General features: G+C 41.1%; 1 long non-coding RNA gene across 1 annotated transcript in view; it reads left to right on the top strand.

Moving 5' to 3' along the window:
• The first annotated feature begins 272 nt into the window (after positions 1–272).
• Positions 273–21,397, top strand: part of LOC144761312 (uncharacterized) — a 73,602-nt gene continuing 52,477 nt past the window's right edge. Inside the window, exon 1 of the long non-coding RNA XR_013595669.1 lies at positions 273–342. This is a non-coding gene — a long non-coding RNA (uncharacterized LOC144761312). The remainder of the gene's footprint in view (positions 343–21,397) is intronic.

The raw sequence follows: 21,397 nt of genomic DNA, 5'->3' as shown, positions 1-21,397 counted from the left end.
GTACATGTGGGCGTACACTGTGTATTATGACATGAATTCCTACCACACAACTGAAACTTGTCTGTAGGCAATCTAATAATAGTTCTGGCACATGCTTGTTAACCCGAATGTTAAACAAATGCATTACATATTTACTATATGTTTCTAAATGTTTTCTGTGTTTCACAAGCAATAAATATGGTATTTCAAAAATACAATTCTTATTTTTCTAATACAGTTCCCTTTCACACCTTTGTTATGAAGAGCTTTACTTTCTTGTTTTTATTTTTCAGTTGTGCACCCGCAGTAATGAAACAGAACCAACTGTGACCAAACCAAAAGCACATGTCATTGGCAGAGGAGGTATGTGAATTATGTCCCACTTGTCTTTATTATGCATCACAAAACATCTTCATGCTTGCAAAATAACCTTGTTCAGGATTTATAGAGGAGAATTATTTTCTGGCTGTGACAGTAATCTGTATTATATGTGCCACCTTTATTTGAATACATTAGGCCTCCATTCAACTGATGCACTCTAATTGTATAGCCCCTCTTGTCCCCTCACGTCCCCCCTGTGACCAGTGCTATCCACCTAACCCCTGTATCAATGTTACCAAACCTGAAATATTACTTTTGTCTACATTTTATTTTCCTCAGTGCAGTACAACTCTTAGATGCATCTTGATACTAGACCACAATAATAAAGAAATGCACTTCCCATTAGATGAATGCTACAAATGTCACCATTAAAATTTGGAATTATTGAGTATAAATTATTAAAGGGTTAGAAACAGAGAATAAAGCAAATAATAAAACAAGCTAGCTTTCAGGCAGAAATCAAATGACTATACTGACTGTTAGAAGTATAGGGGGTTACATTTCTGAAATAACAGTCTAGGCATCCGAAGTTGTCTTGTTAATCCTATACTACCCAAGAACCATTACAGTTATCAGACTCATGGCCTTCATTACAGGTGACCCAGATGCAACTACCAATGCCGGGGGTATCGTAAATTCCCGAGTGGAGAAAATCAGTTCAAAAGGATATGGACAATGAGATTCCCCTTAAAAATTAGAAATTATCAGGGAATCAATAATTCTGGACACAATCCCCCAGTTATTCCACATTTTCTTACAGACTTTCTCAACACTATGTTACACTTCTAATGGGGTAACTGCTGTTACTGGCCTCAACAGCATTAAGAGACCAGTCAAAATGGGGCCTAAGACATTAACATATTTTGACTATATTTTCATCACATGGCACAAGAAATCCCAATGCAAAGCTTTTTAGACTCTGTAACTGAGAGTATGGCTCTCTTTGGCATAGTAGACACTTAATTAATATAAGATTTTGTTACTTCAAAAATTGTAGATACAGAATAATATACCATCTATGGTTGGAGTGATAAATCTATGTCTAACAAAGTAGGTTGTATTGTTTCCAGGGGACTGATTAGCTGTCACAACCCTTGGTGACTCAAAATATTGGATTGGGGGCCTTTGTTTAAGTTAAGTATGTGGAGTTTATTTATATTTTTGGCCAAAAGAATAATTGTATTTTCAGGAATGCTGCTGAAAAAAGACTGGATCAAAAGTAATATTCATAATCTCTGTTCTGGATCTAATTCTACCCTCATGGTGACAAATGTACTTCTTAATAGGGTTTGCTTTTTATGTATGTTCTTACACATTTGTTTTCAAACTGATAGTGATCATCTGTACAATTCTTGATATTTGAATACTACAGCATTGCTGTATTCTTCACACTTGCTTAGAAATACACATAATTAAGCTAAACTATTCATAATTAGAGAATGTTTATTTTAGCACAATGCTCTGTCTACTCTGAAGGTGTTCACAAAGATTTATACCCTCCTAATTTATATTTGGGTGCAAACAAGAAACAATTTGTGAACATAATTTCTACAACAAGTTTAACTTAAATGCAGATATGACTTGGCTTATGATTATAAAATGTTTTACACCAGTGTAACATAACATCAATAAAGTATTTTATTTTGTTAAATATTTTTTATTGTGGAAACAGGCAGCAATCATAATATAAATAACATTTGAATAAATAGCTGTAAATTAAGAACATTGTAGGCATGAAAGAAAAACATATGTATTGAGAAATATATTTTTTGTTTTTGTAAAGAAAATGAAAAAGAAGAAAGGATTTAGGAGCAAGAAAAATAAACAAAATAGAAAAAGAAGATATGGAGTAAGAAGAGATGAAGAGAAGAATAAGTTAAGAGATTGATAAGTGCAGAGAGAGCAAAGTATAAAAGGGGAACCAAAATAGATCAGAATTAATCTTTTGATGTCAAGTTAAAGAAGATACAGGATGTATTCTGTGTTAATCACATACAAAATTCCACCATGTGAGTACAGTTTAGAAAAGTCTTTCCAACACATAGGGGGTCATTAGGATGGTGGGCGGACTTAGCCCGCCCACCATCCTATCGGTCTTAGGGACCGCCCACCATAAGGGCGGGGGTCCCGGGGGGGATTAGGATGCGCCCGCCACAGTGGTGGGCGCATCATGCATGTTTAGCATTGTGGTGGGCGGTGCTCTCAGCACCGTCTGCCACAATGCTAAAAATGCATTGTTGCATTTGCATTGACAAAGAGGCAGGCACCGCGCGGTGCCTGCCGCTTTGTCAATGCAAAGGCTGGGGGATACCACAGGTACCCCCTGTGTGCAACCTCCACCTCTACTTCACTTCGGGGACCCACAGGGGGCCCCCGAAGTGAAGACCGCATGCCTTTCCATGGCGGCACTGCCGCCACGGAAAGGCATCCATTCTGCACCATCCTAATATGGCTGGCAGTGTCTAATAGACACCGCCACCATGTTAGGACTTTTCCACCCCGGTCTACGTCCGCCGCGGCCACCCCCGCCATCCTAATATGGCGGGGGAACTTCAGGGCAAGGATGGCGGGCGGATTGCCCCCGCCAGGCCGGCGGTGGCTACTGCCAACCTGGCGGGGGCAATCCGCCCGCCATCCTAATGGGCCCCTTAGTGTGATGAAAGATCAAACAATAGAGGTTTGGGAGGTAAATGATCAAAATGTGGCCGTAAAAAACCTAAAACAACATTATGTAATGTGAGTGGTACATTTCATTGAAAATCTTTAAACATTTAGACTAAACGCATGTTCAAAAAGTTGCAACAAGAAAACAGTTGTATAACTAATATGGATTGAAGAACCAAGGGCCCGATGTAGGTCACCAAATACCGGTCGGTAACGGCCGAATTCGGCTGTTACCGACCGGTATTTGGTGATTGAGATGTAGGAGGCAATATTTTGCACAATCTGTAAATTTACCGAATCGGTAAAATTACCGATTCTGTAAAATACCGAATCGGTAATTTTACCGATTCGGTAAATTCCAGATGTAGGTAGCACTGTTTACAGTGCTACAGGCCTTCAGAATTCGGTATTTTACCACCCAATCCTATTGGGTGATAAAATACCGAATACAGGTGTACATGCACATCTGTGCATGTATACCTGTGCCATGTGACAGACAGACATGCCCTTAGGGCATGTCTGTGTGTCGTAATTTGGCAGTACCTGAGTTAGCGTTAAGCTCAGCTACACGAATATTTCTGTTAACTTGACTAAACGTGCGGGGGCCATTTTGTATTCGGTGGCTTCCATTTTGTATCAACATGCGGCCTCGTGGTCAGCGTGCCCTTTCGTCCTTCCTTCATGCCAATGAACCTTTTACCCTACCCAGCAACAGGCTATTTTTAGCAATGGTCAGTCTCGCGCATGCGTACATCTGATCTTTGGACTAGAGAGTGGTCACTCCTTAGGAATGTTCCTCCCAACTGACCAGTGGTATTAAACCCCTCCCACATGTTGGCTGTGTTCCAAAAATGCCCTTATATGTACCTAAAACTGTTCTAAAGTATACCACCTACCTTTTTATTGCTGTTAAACTGTATAAAAGAGGTCGCGCACCGATGTTCGGGGTGATACTTCTTGCATTGCCGAAGGGTGCTGTAGGAATGTACCACCACCCCATGGGGTCCTAATAAACTTGTCTCTTTGCATTTTCAGTTTCCGTGCCAACTTCTGTTTTATGGTGTCCGAGTGTTTCTGCAAGTATGTAGACCTGATAGAACCCGATACCACAATTGCCGACCACGAAGGGACTCATCGACGACTCGGATGCCCGAAGGAGAGGTCACGACGAAGGATTGGAAACTCGCTATGGACGCGTACACTGCCACTGAGTGACCCGAGTCTTGGTACCCACGGTGTTTTTCCTTTCCTTCTGATCTGACCTTCCAGGTGGCGCCGGTCCTCGACTGAGATTCTGATCGTTTGGCTTGTCGTGTAGTGCCTGTTTTGGCTGATTCGGCTACGGAACTTGGCAGTTGGAATCTGGACATTTTTGAAGATATTTGGTAAGCTTATGTTTGGTAAGGTAGTCTATTGACACTTACTGTGGCTTTTTGAATTTGAATTTGAATTTGTATGAGTTAGCTAACGTTTGGACCTATGATTTGAATTATATGTGGAGTGCACCTCACATAGGCAGGCATGTAGGGATATTTCTCTGCTTTTGAATTTGTTTGAACGGCACATCGTGCGTAAGTACCCTTAAGTGCCATTTTATGTAATATCACGTTTTTCCGTGATATTTGGAACATGCCTGTTCTCAGCACACTCCGAGGAATGTGCTGCTTTGGAAATAGTGCCACTTATCGATTAAATGAATCTCAGCCGGCTCCCCCAGAGGGGACTCCTAATCGCGAAATGTACATTAAATTTGGCCTTCCTCCCATAATGTATAGCACGTTATGGCACAAATACACTAAACCTGATCGTGAATTGCAATGGCCACTACATGGGTCATTCGACTTGCGAAAAGTCCAGTATGTAGAACAGTGTTTGTTTCAGCGCAGGTCTAGACAGGATATGTTTGATTGTGTGCGTATGTGGGAGAAAGCGGTGCGTGAACGAATGAAGCGTGCAGAAGCCTTGGCGGACAAAGAGCAGCGAAAGGCTGCTCGGGATAAAGCTTTGCAGCTACAGGAGAAGGAATTGCAGGAACAGAAAGAGAAAGAGAGTCGAGAACGTAACTTGCAGGTCAATGGTCAGTTTCCTATTAGACGTCCTCTTTATCCTGTCTTTACTAATGAATTAGATGATTTTTCATTGTTAGATCGTTGCCCGCCTCCGTATGTTCAGCCTACGGCTCCGGATGAGGACTCGGACGAGGATAACCAGGATAAACAGCGTACCAGGTTACATACCGAGCGTATGACGGAATTACGTTCGGTTGCTCGTAAACTTAACAGTGATACTATAACTGTGTCAGGGGTTAATGATCTTATGAGTCAGTGGTCTGACAAGGAACGGTTGTAATTTTTTAAATCATTTTACGAATGAAGTTGTTGAGCGGTTTAGAAAACACTCTCCTGAGTTGGAACCTAAAGATATATCAGTTGGTCGTGAGAATCTTCGTAAAGGTATTTTTGCTCTTTCAGATGCGGACGAATTCTTCCGACGGTTGGTTCAGTTACGAGATGAGGCGACACGATTGCGAGCGGCGAACAAGGCATCAGAGCAATCAGCATCTGGATCGACGGAAAATTCCCGAGTGTGCCCTATCTATGGATCAGATAAGAGTGTTGCGATTAATGTTTTGCCTATGCGGGAAGCTGCACCTTTGTATGTCCCTCCAAAAGGGGATGGTACGGATGAGGATAAGACATCTAAGGATTCAAGGGGCTATTTTATATATAATTGGGTTTATACGCCATGGAATAGAGCAGATGTTATGGCACTTAAGAACGCTTTGCCTGACCCCCGTAAAAATCCAGCAGCTTTCTATGAAGGTGTGGAGGGTGCTATTTCTTCGTGTATTATGACGTTAGTTGATATCGATCTTTTCTTTGGGCTGATATTGCCTCCTGATATGTGGAGGGTGATTCGTAAGTTTGACGATCGAACGATATTAGGTGCAGATTGGAAGGACATAGTGAGAGCTGATTCAGATAGGGAACCTGCATGTAAACCGTGTCAGTTGATTTTAGAATTACCAACAGCTATCTTGAATAAATTAAAAACGCTTGTCCCCCCTAAGAAAATAGATTGGACAGTGTTAGCGTCTTGTAAGCAGAAGTCAGACGAATCGGTTTCTGATTTCTTTTCACGTTTTGAGGAAGCATTCCATGATTACAGTGGTCAATCATTAACAGAGGACACGGGCAGGCACTTATTCGTAGATAAGTATGTGGCTAATATCCTACCGGAGATTGCAAAGCGATTAAAGGCTAGTGAAAGTTCATGGACCACGGCAACGCCTGCCTCCTTATTAACTATGGCTCAGTATTATGAACGTCAGGAACTAGAGGCTAAAGAAAGTAGTGATAAGAAAGCGAAGGACCTAAAGACGAAAGTGATGTTGGCACAGGTTTGTGCTACGCAATCGAGAGGGAACAATAGGGGTAGACGAGGATCGTACGTTACGTCTCCCCCTCGTTCCGACATTTCTGAGGATCAGTGTACATACTGTAAGCAGTTTGGACATTGGCTCGCAGATTGTCCGGTACTTCGTGAACAGCGTATTCAGAGGGGTCGAGGAAGTGGAAGGTCACGGAATAGTTATTCAGGATCAAGAGGTGGAGCGAATGATCGTGGTAGGTTTGAAGAGAGGGGTCGTGGTCAGGTTGAACATAATACTTTTGATCGGCGGAATCAATACCAGTTAGCTGGAGGAGAAGATACTGAATCACAGGATAATAGATATGCATAGGATTGCGTAGGATGGGGTGTGGAATCGGTTGAAGTACCAGTCGATCAAAGGGGTCCATATATATCAGCACATGTTTTGGGTTCTACTGATCAGTTTCTGGTCGACACAGGAGCTACTCGTAGTGCTCTGTCTAAACACTTGGTTCCAAGGGCTCCCCTGTCTGGCGAAACGATTACAGCAATAGGGTTCGATGGAACACCTTCACTAAGCCCATTGTCTCAACCCCTTACATTTCATGTTGATAAATTCACTGCCCCATGTCCGTTTTTATTATCTCCAAATACACCAGATAATATTATGGGACTTGATATGCTAGAGCATTTTCGTGCAACAATACGCTGTGCCCCTGAAGGGGTGCGGGTCATTTTGAATGAAAACTACCCAGAAATTGAGAGATCGTACCTCATGCAAGAGGCCGACGCATTAGCTTCCCTTCCAAGTACGTTATGGGCTACTTCCGATACTGATGTGGGTCAAATGATTATTCCTCCTGTGCGCATTACTGTGAAGGAGGGAGCGGTTTTACCTCGTGTTCCTCAGTACAAGATCTCTAGAGAAGGCGAAATAGCGTTGATACATATTGTGAATGACTTGATAACGGCAGGGGTGGTGGAGGAAGTTCCCTATAATGTTTGCAACAGTCCAATTCTTCCGATCCTAAAGAAAGACACAGATACTAAGATCTATCGTTTTATTATTGATTTGAGGGAAATTAATAAGATAGTTGTACCGCAGTATCCAGTAGTATCTGACATTACCACCTGACTTACTTTGGTTCCACCCACGGCTACTACATTTACAGTGATTGATTTGAAAAACGCTTTCTTTTCAATCCCTATTCATCCTGATAGCCGATATTTGTTCGGCTTTACATTAAATAATACATCTTATAGATTTTGTCGAGTTCCTCAAGGTTACACAGAAAGTCCTAGCATTTACAGTCAGGCTTTGAAAAGACAACTTGATTCATTTGATTTGCAGTCTGTGGTGGCACTAATCCAATATGTTGATGACATTCTGCTTGCAGCAGACACACAGGAGCATGGCGAGGAGAGTACACTCTCCCTGCTTTCTTTCCTTGCGGAACACAATCACAAGGTTTCGCGGAAGAAGCTACAATATTGTAGACCAAAAGTGACATATATTGGTCATCTTTTGTCTAAGGAGGGACGTGCAATAACATCAGACCGAATTCAAGCAATCTTAGATACACCATTTCCTTGCACGCAGAAGGATGTTCGTGCTTTCATAGGTTTGACGTCCTTGTGTAGGCAATGGATACTAGGATTTTCGTACATTGTAAAACCTTTGTTAGCGTTGCTGTCCAAAACTGCACCACTCCCCCTCGAATGGACGGACGAATGTCAAAATGCTTTTGAACAATTGAGACAAGCTCTTTGTTCTGCGCCAGTGTTAGGTACACCAGATTATACGAAGCTCTTTACATTGTATGTACATGAGAAGGATGGGTGCGCATTGTCAGTCTTGGTACAGTTACACGGAGATAAACAGAGGCCTTGCGCATACTTTTCAGCGGTACTCGATCCTGTGGCTCGAGGACTGCCTGGATGCCTTCGAGCAGTTGCAGCAACAGCAGTAGCTATACGGCAGAGTGAGGGAATAGTTTTGTCACACAAATTGTTGGTGTTAGTTCCCCATGCAGTAGATGCTTTGCTGAACCAAACGAAAACGCAGCATCTAACCAGTGCCCGTTTAACGGGATACGAATTAACACTGTTGGCGCCACACATTACATTGAAGAGGTGCGCCACTTTGAATCCCGCTACTTTATTGCCATATCCTGTTACTGAGACCCAGGAGGAAGAACAACATGATTGTGTTTTTCTGACTGACGAACAAACAAAGGGTCGTGTCGATTTACAGGACACGCCACTTCCTGATGTAGATGGGGAACTGTGGGTTGATGGATCGTGTGTGAGATTGCCAGATGGTACGGCTTCCGCAGCCTATGCGATCATGACACTTAAGACAGTGGTAGAAACAGCACGAATACCACAAAAATCTGCTCAAGCGGCTGAATTGATAGCCTTAACAAAAGCATGTGAGTTAAGCGCTGGTCTATGTGTGAATATCTATACTGATAGTCGTTACGCCTTTGGAGTAGTGCACGATTTTGGCCTACTCTGGAGGGAACGAGGGTTTATGACCTCACACGGAACACACATCATGTACGGAGAGTTGGTATGCGACCTCCTGAATGCACTATTATGTCCAAAGAAGGTGGCGATAATAAAATGTAGTGCACATAGAAAGTGACAGACAAAATAGGGCAAGGAAATGCTTTTGCAGACCGCATAGCGAGAGAGACTGCCATGTTGCAAAATGACTCCCCTATGTATGTGGTGAGATCGCAAGCCGAGCGATGGCATGATGCTAGAGAAGAAATTCTAGACATACAAAAGTCAGCATCTAAAGTAGAACTTGCAACATGGGCAACAGAGGGAGTATTGGATGATGAGGGTTGTTGGAGAAGCAAAGACATGGAGAAATGGAAATTACCTGCTGCTTACTTGCAAGCAATGGTTCAAATGACGCATGGGCTGGCACATATTGGAGCTCTTGCAATTACGAAATTGCTTACACGAGTTTGGGAGCATCCTGAGATTGCCAGCACGGCTAGGAGAGTAGTGCAGACCTGTCTGATATGCCTACAGTACAATCCTGCTAAAGGGACCTCTACTCCTAAAGGAGGGTTTGTTCCACCTACTGCACCATTCGAAGTACTGCAAATGGACTATATCCAAATGGACTATATCCAACTGGAGCGCTGTAATAACCTCAAGTATGTCTTAGTGGTGGTGTGTGCTTTTAGTAAATGGGTTGAAGCCTACCCCACAAAGGACAATACAGCCTTAACAGCAGCTAAGATATTACTCAAAGAGTACTTCCCATGTTATGGTGTTTGTAAATTCTTGTGGAATGATAATGGTCCTCATTTTGTTGGGAAGATAGTGGAGCATGTCCTGAAAGGATTGGGAATTAGACAAAAATTCCACGCTGTATTCCACCCGCAGTCAGCAGGTCTAGTAGAAAGGTATAATGCGACTCTGAAGCTGAAGCTAGCAAATTTCGTGGCATCCACGTCTTTGAAATGGCCGGATGCTTTGCCATTGGCGTTATTGTCTATTAGATCAGTGCCACACTCTCGAACTGGCCTCACACTCTATGAGGTGGTGTTTGGAAGGCCCATGAATATCTGGGGAGTTCCAAAGCCTCGTTTGATACATGATGTGCCTTGTATAATGATGAACGATTATTTGGCACGATTAACAAATGATTTACTTTCTATTCATCAACAGGTTCGAGAAGCGCTCCCCGACAATTCCATTGGAGAGGCTCACAATCTTCGTCCTGGCGACCATGTCATGATCCGGGTGTTTGAGAGATCCAGCAGTTTGGAGCTGAGATGGCGTGGCCCTGAACAAGTGCTGCCGGCAACGGCTGTGCGAGTCACGAATAAGAAGCGGTGGATCCATTGAACGCACTGCCGACGTGTCTCTCCGGATCTGGTGAACCCTGAAGTGCTGTCCGATTACAGAGACATCTTGAATGCGGAGAAAAGCCCAGCTGTTATGCCCAACGAGTCGGAGGGAGCCTTCCCGGACCACGCTGTTTCTGGCAGAGTGAAGTACAATCTACGGCCAAGGAAATAATACATTTTTGTATTTTTGTGACTGGTTGGTAACCGTTCCGAGGTTTGTGAAAACGGAAGCCGGGAATATCAAGGGGGGGGGGATCAGTTCTGTCCAGTGTAGCGACACCCGTCTTGAATCCCGGAGAAGACACCAGCGGCAGCCTCGGTTCTCAGCACCATATTCTTATTTTTAGTTTGGTTTTTGAAACTTTCGTTCTTTGTACTATGGCACCTATGACATTGAGAAATAGAAAAATTTTGGGTGCAGTTCTTTTTGCTACGACTATGGTGGTAATAGCAGTAATAGCTTGGACTATAGAAAGACTGTTTCCTGCACGGGACTATTTACTGCCTACCACTCCAATTCCATCTGAACATTTCCATTTTACTTTGCCCTATCATGAGGAGAGACATAGACAGACTTACTTGAATAACAGTTTCATTCAAATTCTACATCACACACACAATATGACAAATACATCCAACTGTTGGGTTTGTGGGATGTTACCGGGACATCAAAAGAAAGGAGGAACAACTCTTATTCCTCTTCCATTTTCCCACAATGGTTCATGTAATGCTTGGTACACACTTCTCTTTACATTGAGATGGCCAACAAAAGGTGGACTACTTTTTCGATTGAACAAGGTTTGCTATAACGATCGAGATGGCTATCCACAAGCAGAAGGAACTAAATTCGAGTGGGAAGAATATCGACCGGACAATGTATCTACGCCTCGTATCTTCACCAATCAGAGACTTACAAATATGACCAGTTTACATGTAATTACAGTTATTGATACAAAAGCAGACCTTTGTATTAGGAATAAGGGAACAATTCCGGTGGGGAGAAGTGAATGCAATGTTACTCTTGCCTTTGATACACCCAATGGTGTTTCATTTGTGGCCTCACGAAACACTTACTTTATTTGCGGTAATAAAGGTTATCATCGTCTTCCTCTTGGATGGTTAGGTACATGTTATATATCTTTTGTATTACCCCCTGTGTTTATTGCCCCACCTATGTACCATAATGATTTTGTATTGTATCACGATTTTATATTGAATAGAGTTAAGAGAACATTGGGTATTGATGATGTCGACCAAACCGACACCTCACTACAACAATATGTGGATTTTAATTTAGGGTTGTTCTCTTTTGTAGGTGCTGCCCTAAACAGCAGGAAAATTAGACGGTTAACACGTGTTGTGGAGGCAGTTGCTAATGAAACTGCTTCCGCTTTAGGGAATATAACTGAAGAGCTTCAGATTACAAGAATCGTTACGCTTCAGAACCGGATGGTTCTGGACGTAGTGTTAGCTGATCGTGGGGGTGCATGCCGCATCATCGGAAGTAGTTGTTGTGTTTATGTGCCAGATAATTCACCATCTGTGTATGATGCTATCTCTAGGTTGCAAAAAATTGCCTCTGAAATTCACACTGACAATGGTACTTGGACTTTTTCTAGCTGGTTTTGGGCTTTGCTTAGTACCTGGGGTTGGAAACTGCTAACTGTTCTATGTGTGATTATTGGGATATTTTTCTTCTGTTGCCTATGTATTCAATGTGGTCCTACTTTATGTACTGTATGTATTACAGCCTGTATCCCATCCAAACGAGCTATTGCTAAAAATGTACAGATGAGTAATGCTGAAGTCAAGCAAATTATGCTGATCGATATTAATGATGAACATTCGGATTACTTCCATTATGAGGTAGCTTCAGTTAAACGCTAAAAGGGTCGTCTGTCGTAATTTGGCAGTACCTGATTTAGCGTTAAGCTCAGCTACACGAATATTTCTGTTAACTTGACTAAACGTGCGGGGGCCATTTTGTATTCGGTGGCTTCAATTTTGTATGAACATGCGGCCTCGTGGTCAGCATGCCCTTTCGTCCTTCCTTCATGCCAATGAACCTTTTACCCTACCCAGCAACAGGCTATTTTTAGCAATGGTCAGTCTCGCGCATGCGTACATCTGATCTTTGGACTAGAGAGTGGTCACTCCTTAGGAATGTTCCTCCCAACTGACCAGTGGTATTAAACCCCTCCCACATGTTGGCTGTGTTCCAAAAATGCCCTTATATGTACCTAAAACTGTTCTAAAGTATACCACCTACCTTTTTATTGCTGTTAAACTGTATAAAAGAGGTCGCGCACCGATGTTCGGGGTGATACTTCTTGCAATGCCGAAGGGTGCTGTAGGAATGTACCACCACCCCATGGAGTCCTAATAAACTTGTCTCTTTGCATTTTCAGTTTCCGTGCCAACTTCTGTTTTATGGTGTCCGAGTGTTTCTGCAAGTATGTAGACCTGATAGAACCCGATACCACATGTGTGCCACATGGCACACATGCCTGTATTTGGGGTGCAAGAGGGTGTCAAAGTGACACCCCCTGCACCCTTGCTGCAATCGGTATTTACTGAATCGGTAAATACCGATTCGGTAATTCCCATTGATTCCTATGGGCTTTAATGCCCAAAGGAATCAATGGGCATTACCGATTCGGTATTTACAGAATCGATAAATACCGAATCTCAACGATTCGGTATTTACCGATTCTGAAATACCTACACCCCCCCTACATTTTACCACTTCTTAAATACCGAATCGGTATGATTCGGTATTTAAGAAGTGGTAAAATTAAATTACCTACATCGGGCCCCAATATATTTAGAACGTGAACAGCATAAAGAAGAAGAAGATGAGTCTAATTGTGCGTCTGATTCTGTAGTGAGAGCTGCTTTATTGTAGATAAAAGAGAGCGACTGCATAATGCGAACAGTTTTAGAGATATTGAATAGTGTAAGCCAAATATTGTCCCAGAATTGTAGAGACAGCGAAAGAGATACATCAGTTTCCAATGCCAATTCAAGAAGTCTTTTAGTTCTGATGGAAATAGAGGACATTAATACCTTGTATATGAGGCAGCTTTGGGACTATTGTTGTGTAAAACGGTATCTAGAAATGTAACAGGTACATATGTCGTTAAGTCGGAAATCATTTGGGTTTTTGTAAAGCAACACTGGAGAGAATAGGACATCCGCTTAAATTCCTTTTAGAAGGATTAAGGTAATTGATTGTGTAGCTGTAATTAGTCAAATGATACAATATAATTATCTGTCACAATTGGTAAACAAAGATAATACCCTTCTTCATTCAACGTATAAAGTAAAATAGAGGAGGACAAAAAGCACTATTGGAAATTAATCTTAGTAACAAATAGTTTGTGAAGTAAATGGTGGGATATATTAAGATGGGGTATTGGAGATAAAAGTAAAGTTTGACAAATGAATGACATCTTTAAAGGAAAAGCCATTCTGTAAAGAACATTCAAAAGTAATCCACATTGGAATAGATTGAGCTTGACAGTTGTTAATTATAACATCAAATTGGTGCATAAAAAAAAGGAATGGTAAAGCCCCACATCTTGGAATTGAATGCCCCTTTCACATCTCGGGCATTTGAATTTAGAGAGAGCAATACGTGGATGCTAGTTGCTCCATAGGAATTTCATACAAATTGAGCCAATTTACTTGAAATAGTAGCTAGTGATTTTAAAAGGTAACATAAAGATGGTATAAAGAACGTGTGAACGTGTGGAACAATCATCATTGTAATGGTATCAAGTCTCCCCCATCATAATAGATGTAACGGAGACCAGGTTAGGAGTAATGCTTGCAATTTGTATTTTAGCACGGTGAAGTTTTTGCAAAGTGTGTCTGATTTGGTGGGAGAAAATCAATTGCCAAGGTATCTTTGAGGGACATCATGTAAAGCTGACATACTTGTATTGACAGTAAAGAGAATTCAATGGTAAAGTATTGTTTTAGTCAAATGACGTTTATAACACCAGATTGAGATGCTAGAATATAATTATATCTCTTGTAAAAAGGGATCCAGAGAAGTGAAAGGATTAGGCATATAAATTAGAATGTCATCCACATATGCAAACAATTTAACCTCCAGAGAGCCTTGTTTGAAGCCAGATATAAGTAAATTACATCTTATGTTTTCCAAGAATGGCTCTAAACAAAGGACAAATAACAAAGAGGAAACAGGTCACCCTTGTCTAGTATGTCTGTGTAGATTAAAGTAAGGAGAAAAATATCCATTATCGAAACTACTAGGACGAGGTTTGGAATACAGTAATTTTATAAACTAAATAAATGTCGGGCAAAAACCAAACCAGTGAAGGTTAGAATGTGAAAAGATTCTGGCATTGTCTGCACATAGGCTATTCTTAAAAAGCTAGATTGGTTAGATTTAACAAGAAGAAGTTAAATGGCTTCTTGGCAGGATGCTAACATTTTGGCAAAGAGCTTACAATCGTAGTTGATCAGGTAAATGGGCCTATAATTTTTACAGAGTTTTGGATCTTTGTTTTGAGTGGGGATTAGGACTATCAGGGCTTTTAAAAAGGAGCCACTAACTTTGGAATCAGGGAGAAAATTACTAATATTTAGCTGCAAAAATAAGGGGAGAGACAAAATAAGTTAAATAGAGAACCCGGACCAGGTGCCTTAGCTCTTTTCAGAGATTTAATTGCTGCCAAAACCTCCTGAATTGTAATGTCAGCATCCAACTCAGAAAATGTGTCTGCAAGAGATGGTGGTATAGGATGTCATCAAAGAAGAGCGTATACTGAGTGTAGAAGGGGTGACATCCTTTGTATATAGTGTATTATGAAAGGATTAAAAGGCGGTAGATATATTTGGATCGGAGATCGGTGTGGAATTATCAAGCTCATTAGTAATGGGACCTAAAGTCTTATGCTCTTTATTTATCTTTAAATAGTTAGCCAGCATTTTACCAGTTTTATTCTGACTCGGATTTAAATCAGATTTGCCTATAAGTAAAATATTACAGGCATCAACAATGGCAAGTTTGTTAAGATCAGATTTAGCTTTCATCAAGTCATGCTTCATAAATGAAGATCTAGGGGTAAAGTAACCATGTTCAAGTGTCTCTATGCATTGGAGGAGGAAGAGATATTGAGATTTTAAGCCTTTTTTCCTTCTGGCAGAGTAAACTATAGTGAAAACTCGAAAGGCGGCCTTAAAGGCATCCCAATGATTGGAAATAGAGGCATCATTGGAGTTATTAAAGTGACAACATCCTTGTAAACAAGTAGTAGCTTCAGGTATGAATTGTTTTTATTAAAATAAGAAGCTATTGAACTCTATCTGTCAGTCAAAATTGAAAAAATCAAAAGAGGAAATAACTGGGGCATCATCAGTTATAAAATGGGAGCCTATTTCAGAGAATTGTATAGTTGGGAGCATTTATTTAGTGAGTAAAATATAAACAATTCTGGACATAGTATGATATACATTAGAAAAAAAAATCTAATTTATCAGGATTACAAGTTTTCCAAACATCGGATAACAGTAGAGATGGGGGATAAGCGGCAAAAAATGGGAATGGTGACACAATGACAACAGTTTTTAAGTAAAACACGGGACAGAAACATTGGTAAAAAGTGAAAACATATGTCATTGAAGCACCAACAGAGAACAAAGCGAGAAGAAGAAAAAAGATAAAACAAAGAAAAGAGAACGCATAAGAAATCAGAAGAAGCAGATCAAGACTAAAGTTCCACATCCAAGAGGAGTTCAAAGAGGTGATACCAGACATGTTGACACAATTACAAGAACAATACAGATCAGATACAAGAAATATGAACAAAAAGAAAAAGGCCATTATACGGAGAGGAAGAAAAAAAACTGTGCATGAAAGCATTGTAGTGTAGTTCCTATATTCCCAATAGGCTCTGCGCATTGGAATAGTATATCCTATAGATACGGCGTAGGACTGAGGTCGACTAAGTCTCTATCGAATGTACTAAACTTAATTGTGAGTGCCAGCTAGCTCAGAGGTCACTAGAAACTTTCTGGAATTGACAAGAAGGAATTAGTTTCTGACAACCGCATAAACATGACAACTTTGTTTCCCAAGAATAAGAATATATCTCTCAGAGTCGCGGAAGCAATAGATAGGTATTTCACTCAGTCAATCGTGCATGCTTCGTTTCTACGGAGTTGCAGAGAAATAGAGAGAAGCGCGTTTTCAATAAAAAGGTTTATTGAACAGGCTTCTTTCTCATGCAAGAGAAGTGAACTGCTACAATCGTTTGGCAAACTGCAAAGTATAATTTGTACAGCGTAAACAGTAATATGAAATAATACTGTAAGAGCATTGTATGGTTTCTAAGCCACATAAAAATACATACATAAATAACATAGACTAAAACATGCAACTGGTGCTTCTAAAATACGCCTACCCCAATGTACCTAACCTAATTCTAGTACGCGGGAAGAAGTAAGTATTGTGTAGCATAGGTTTTAGTTTTCTTTACCATAGCTTCCTGATCAGTGCATCAGCTGGAGAGTCGGCTTCCTTCGGCACTTGTTGTAGCGAGCTACGTCGGGCAAGTAGATAGTCGAACTGCTCCGAACCACCGTAGTTTGCTATAGCAAGTGAAGGTATATTTATACCTTGAAGGTGTTTAGGAATGCCATAGTTTGACGTAAAGTCGGGCATATGAACATCATAATGAACCCCTTGGGAATAGTTGTTCATTGTAAAGTTACTGAGTTCTTGGAGAAATCAATATTCAAACAAGGGGAAGTCCCTGACTGCTTAAGCTGGTTTTCCAAGAAATCGTTGTGACGTTTGGTACGGATGGAAGTAGCAATGCCTGTATTTGGGTAGCATGGGCTATGCCTAGATAAAGGTTTGATTTCTATGCCTATATTAGAGCAATGTGAATTTTACCTATATAAGAGCATGAATCTGGAATATTCACTCACAGCCTAAAACGCCACACAACACCCAATCCACTTCCTTATGTACGACATTACTAAGTTCTAGACACCTAAAAACATATCTAAACATGATGTGTTAAAAACCCACCAAAAAATACATAAAAATGCAATGGTACTGGTTGTACACGAATAGAGTATTTGTGCTGTACGCATTTAAAGCAATGTTTCATTCGAAGCATATAAAGAAAAAGGTAATCATAGAAAAAAGAGTTCCAAAGTTAGAAAACTTTGGGGCATATTATCAAGACGGGATAAAATTATCGCCGCTTTAGCGGCAGAAAACGGCCGCTAAAGCGGCAATAATGGGCTTGATAATATGCTCTATGGAATTCCAATTGAAGCCTATGTTAGATTTGAAGGACATCTAACATGAGCTTCAATTGGAATTCCATAGAGCATATTATCAAGCCATTATCGCCGCTTTAGCTGCAGTTTACTGCCGCTAATGCGGCGATAATTTTATTGCCTTTCTTGATAATATGCCCCTCTGTTTTGGAAAAATGAAGGTCGAATTCAGAGTCTCTCAGAAGACTACATGCCAAATCAAAAGTCAGTGTTATTGTTTGGGGAAAACATCAAGTCTTCTAAGTTTGTAAAGAATTTGTCTACCATTGCAGGTGAAAGTTGGATTACCTCGTCAAGACGATCAATTGCACATAGATGTGAAGCATCGCCATCAGAGTTGGTCGCATTAGCAATGTTCGAATTGGAAGGAACCTGTGTGCCGTGTTCCTCTCGTACCTCAACAGTAGCATGTTGCGTCTGTGAGATCTCAATGAATGCCGTCATCAGGATTGGTAGTGGTTGGGGACAACACAGTGCATGAGCCGTTACTGGTCCAACCAAAGTATCAACATTCATTGGCAGGACTGATGGTAGTGTAAGACAAATATCTAACATGCATTCTTCTCCGCATAGCAGGCATCGTTGAACAGGTAAAATGCAATCTTGCCATATTGGTCTAAATGACATAAACCATGTGGTATTTAATTCTCTCAAACGAGTTAATCCCAAAATTTGGACTACGCCAGTGGAGGTGTCTCCACCGTGAACTGTGTATCGCTGGTGATTTGGCTGGCAGCAATAGGAGCACAAATAGTATCCCTGCTGCAAGTCACAAAACTAGAGGCAGTCCGCCAAACACAGAGTGCACGAAGTTTGGAAATATGCCTAGGACTGCTTCAAAAGGTGCTAACAGTCCCGAAAAACTGTCTCAAATACATGTACAATACCACTCGTATCAGACATGTTTAAGATACGACTTAACATTTCCGAGAAATGTATAGGACAATTTGTTGTTAAAAGGGCATGTATCTCTGCAGAAGTCCTTGCAACTTGCAGATTATACGTCTCTTTGGCCGAGGTCAATGGCACCGTTTTTTGCAAAAGAATGGCTTTCATTGTGCTTAAAGTATCAATTCGTATAGAAGAGATGTTCAGTGAGGGCCATAATGGCGACTCCCGGTCTGTCTTGGGTTTAGGAAACAATACTTGCATACAGCAAATGACCCTGGCTGACACCGTTACGAGATAGGGTAAACCTGGCAACATGCCACAACAGCTGTGGTCGTTCATCATGAGGTAACTTCTATTTGAAAGTTGTCCAAAAATTGGATCAATCACTGTAGCTCGTGAACCTTACAGGTGGCAGGATAAGTTGTGGGAGGAACCATCACAGGCTCCGTGTAAGTTAATAGCCTGACAAAGAAGAGAACCTTTTAGTGTGTTTTCACAATTTTTACCACTAAGAAACACTTCTTTCCCCCCACTCCGACATCTGAGTGTGTAAGGTAATTCCCAGGATGTCTTTATGTATTATTTGCCCAACCTTTCATATATGCCTAATGGTATATGTTTTAAGCAATATTGAAAATGGAAAATTCTAACAGGCAGAGTGATTGTTCCGTGTATTATCCATTCTGTTGCTGGTCTTTCAGCGACAGTTAAAGGCAATCTTTCCAGTTTTTCAATGCTCAGCACTGTATAGTCTGCTCCCCTCTGCACCAGTTTGATCAGTTTATCAGTGAGATTAAATTCTGAAAACAGTGACGTGGTATTGATTAGACGCCAAGGCACATAGCCTGAACGTACGTTTTGTAACGTCCAGCCTAATACCATCATAGAACGTAATTGCGACTGACCATGTTGCAGCATGACCAAGTTCCAATATGTCTATGGCAAAGGATACTATGCTCAAAAGTTCAGCGAAGGGTTATAGAGCAGTTCAGAAATACAATGGCGCTCTACAGGTAGTGGTAGGGGGGTAATTCGTGGAATATCAGTGGTTGGTGCTGTTTGATCTGAGCTAACCCTTGTCTCAGAGAAAGGAAGGAGAGAGGTTCTCAACCTTCTGTATACATTACAACAATGTCAAATGCACACAACATGCACCAGTTAATCGATTTAGTTTCGTAATCAGTCAAAGCAAGTATAAGATCCGACTCCAATGTTCATAACCTCTTGGGTGTTTATTCATCCAGTATGAGTCTTTGTTTTACAACAAAACCAGCCGACACGTGTTTTGTCAATATCGGGGTGAACCCGTGACTCTTCAGGGCTGGGGAAATAAAGTAGAGGATGAAACAATACTGTTTGGGGGGGGTTGACCAGTGAGAGGAATCTTAGGACGGGGAGGTGGGTGGCCACGTAAGTGGATGATTGTCGAGTGCGTGGAGGATTGGCTGAAAGCCTATCCAAGAGAATGTGGAAACCTCGAAAGGGTGTTGGGGCAGTGGACCGGGTGTGATTAGGAGGTTGTTTGAGTTTGAGTTTGAGTTTAAAATTATTTGTAAAAACGTGCATACACCAGCGGTTTCTTGGCGCTAAATAACACCCTAGTGAAACATGGAATACAAAGTGAGTGTGTGTATGTGGTGGTGAAGTGCAGTGTTATAACATTAAAATGCAGACACGCAAGTGGCGGACCACATGGTGAGTGTCTTGTGGGGAAAGGTATTGTGACAAGCTGAGAATCACTGATAAGTAGAATTGCAAAAAAACCTTTTAGTAATATCCTGAGGAGAAAAAAGAAAAAAAGCATAACAAATATATATATATATATGCAGAGACGAAGTTTGTGAGCATAGCTAAGGTATGGGTGGTATGTGGCATGCAGTGTCGCTTCAAAATTTGTGACCAGCTATTTATCATAAGCAGTATAGGTATGCCTAGTACAGTTAAAATATCCTGTGTAATCAAATTTTGTACCCCGCTGTCAATTGCCTTCAAACATAGTATGTACAGTAAAATTCGGATTCAGAAATAACATCAATGCTCTACATCGCATGAAATGAAAGTGGTATGGGGTAACTGCTATAAATTATAGGTAACGGTACAACGAGGGTACAAAGAGAAATTAGGGTCAGGGAACAAGAAGTAGGAGGACCTAATGACAATGCGGTCCAAGTTGTCAATCTCTCTAACAAACAACTCGACACCAATACCATCTCACTCCTGAGAAAGGGCCTCAGTTTCAATCCTCATGATAAAGGGGATCCCTGTAGAGCTAGAATAGATCTATTCAAATTTGTCCGTAAATTAAAACTTAAAAGACACTTTGCTTGCAGAGATGTTCCTGTGAACACCACACCACAAAGTCAAATAGAAACATTGCCCAACAGCTTGAGCATTAAAGATGTACAAGCCACGCACCTTCTTCTGTCCCTCACCGATTTTGACGACCCTCCTAACTTCTTTGAGAATCTTTTGAATGATCTAGAACTTGATACAAATCAAAGTCAAGACAGCGGACTGAAGAACAAATCAAAATGGACCCCCACCCTACCAGGCGGCAACCCGGTTGATACTTTTTACAATCTAGTACTTTCTGACATTGATAAAGAGGAGGTGAAACTTCTCAATAAAAGAAGAAAACACTTTGACAATCTCACCAGAGATGAGAGGCTTGCTTTGAAAGCACTTACTGAAGACCAGGAGCTAACGAACAAGGATGCGGACAAAGGTGGTAATGTGGTGATCATGAATAGGAAGGACTACCACAATGAAATCATGACACAACTCGCAGACATGTCTTGCTATGTGCCTTTAGAGTACAACCCTATAGGACCCCTTACCATCCTGATTAATAGACACCTTAATAACTGGAGGGAACAAGGCCTGATCAGCGAAGAAGAATCATTGTACATGAGGGT

Source organism: Lissotriton helveticus, chromosome 6 (genome assembly GCF_964261635.1).
Source record: "Lissotriton helveticus chromosome 6, aLisHel1.1, whole genome shotgun sequence".
In the NCBI taxonomy this organism is placed as follows: domain Eukaryota; kingdom Metazoa; phylum Chordata; class Amphibia; order Caudata; family Salamandridae; genus Lissotriton; species Lissotriton helveticus.
The sequence above is the reverse complement of the archived record's forward strand: the minus strand, read 5'-3'. Positions and strand labels throughout refer to the sequence as shown.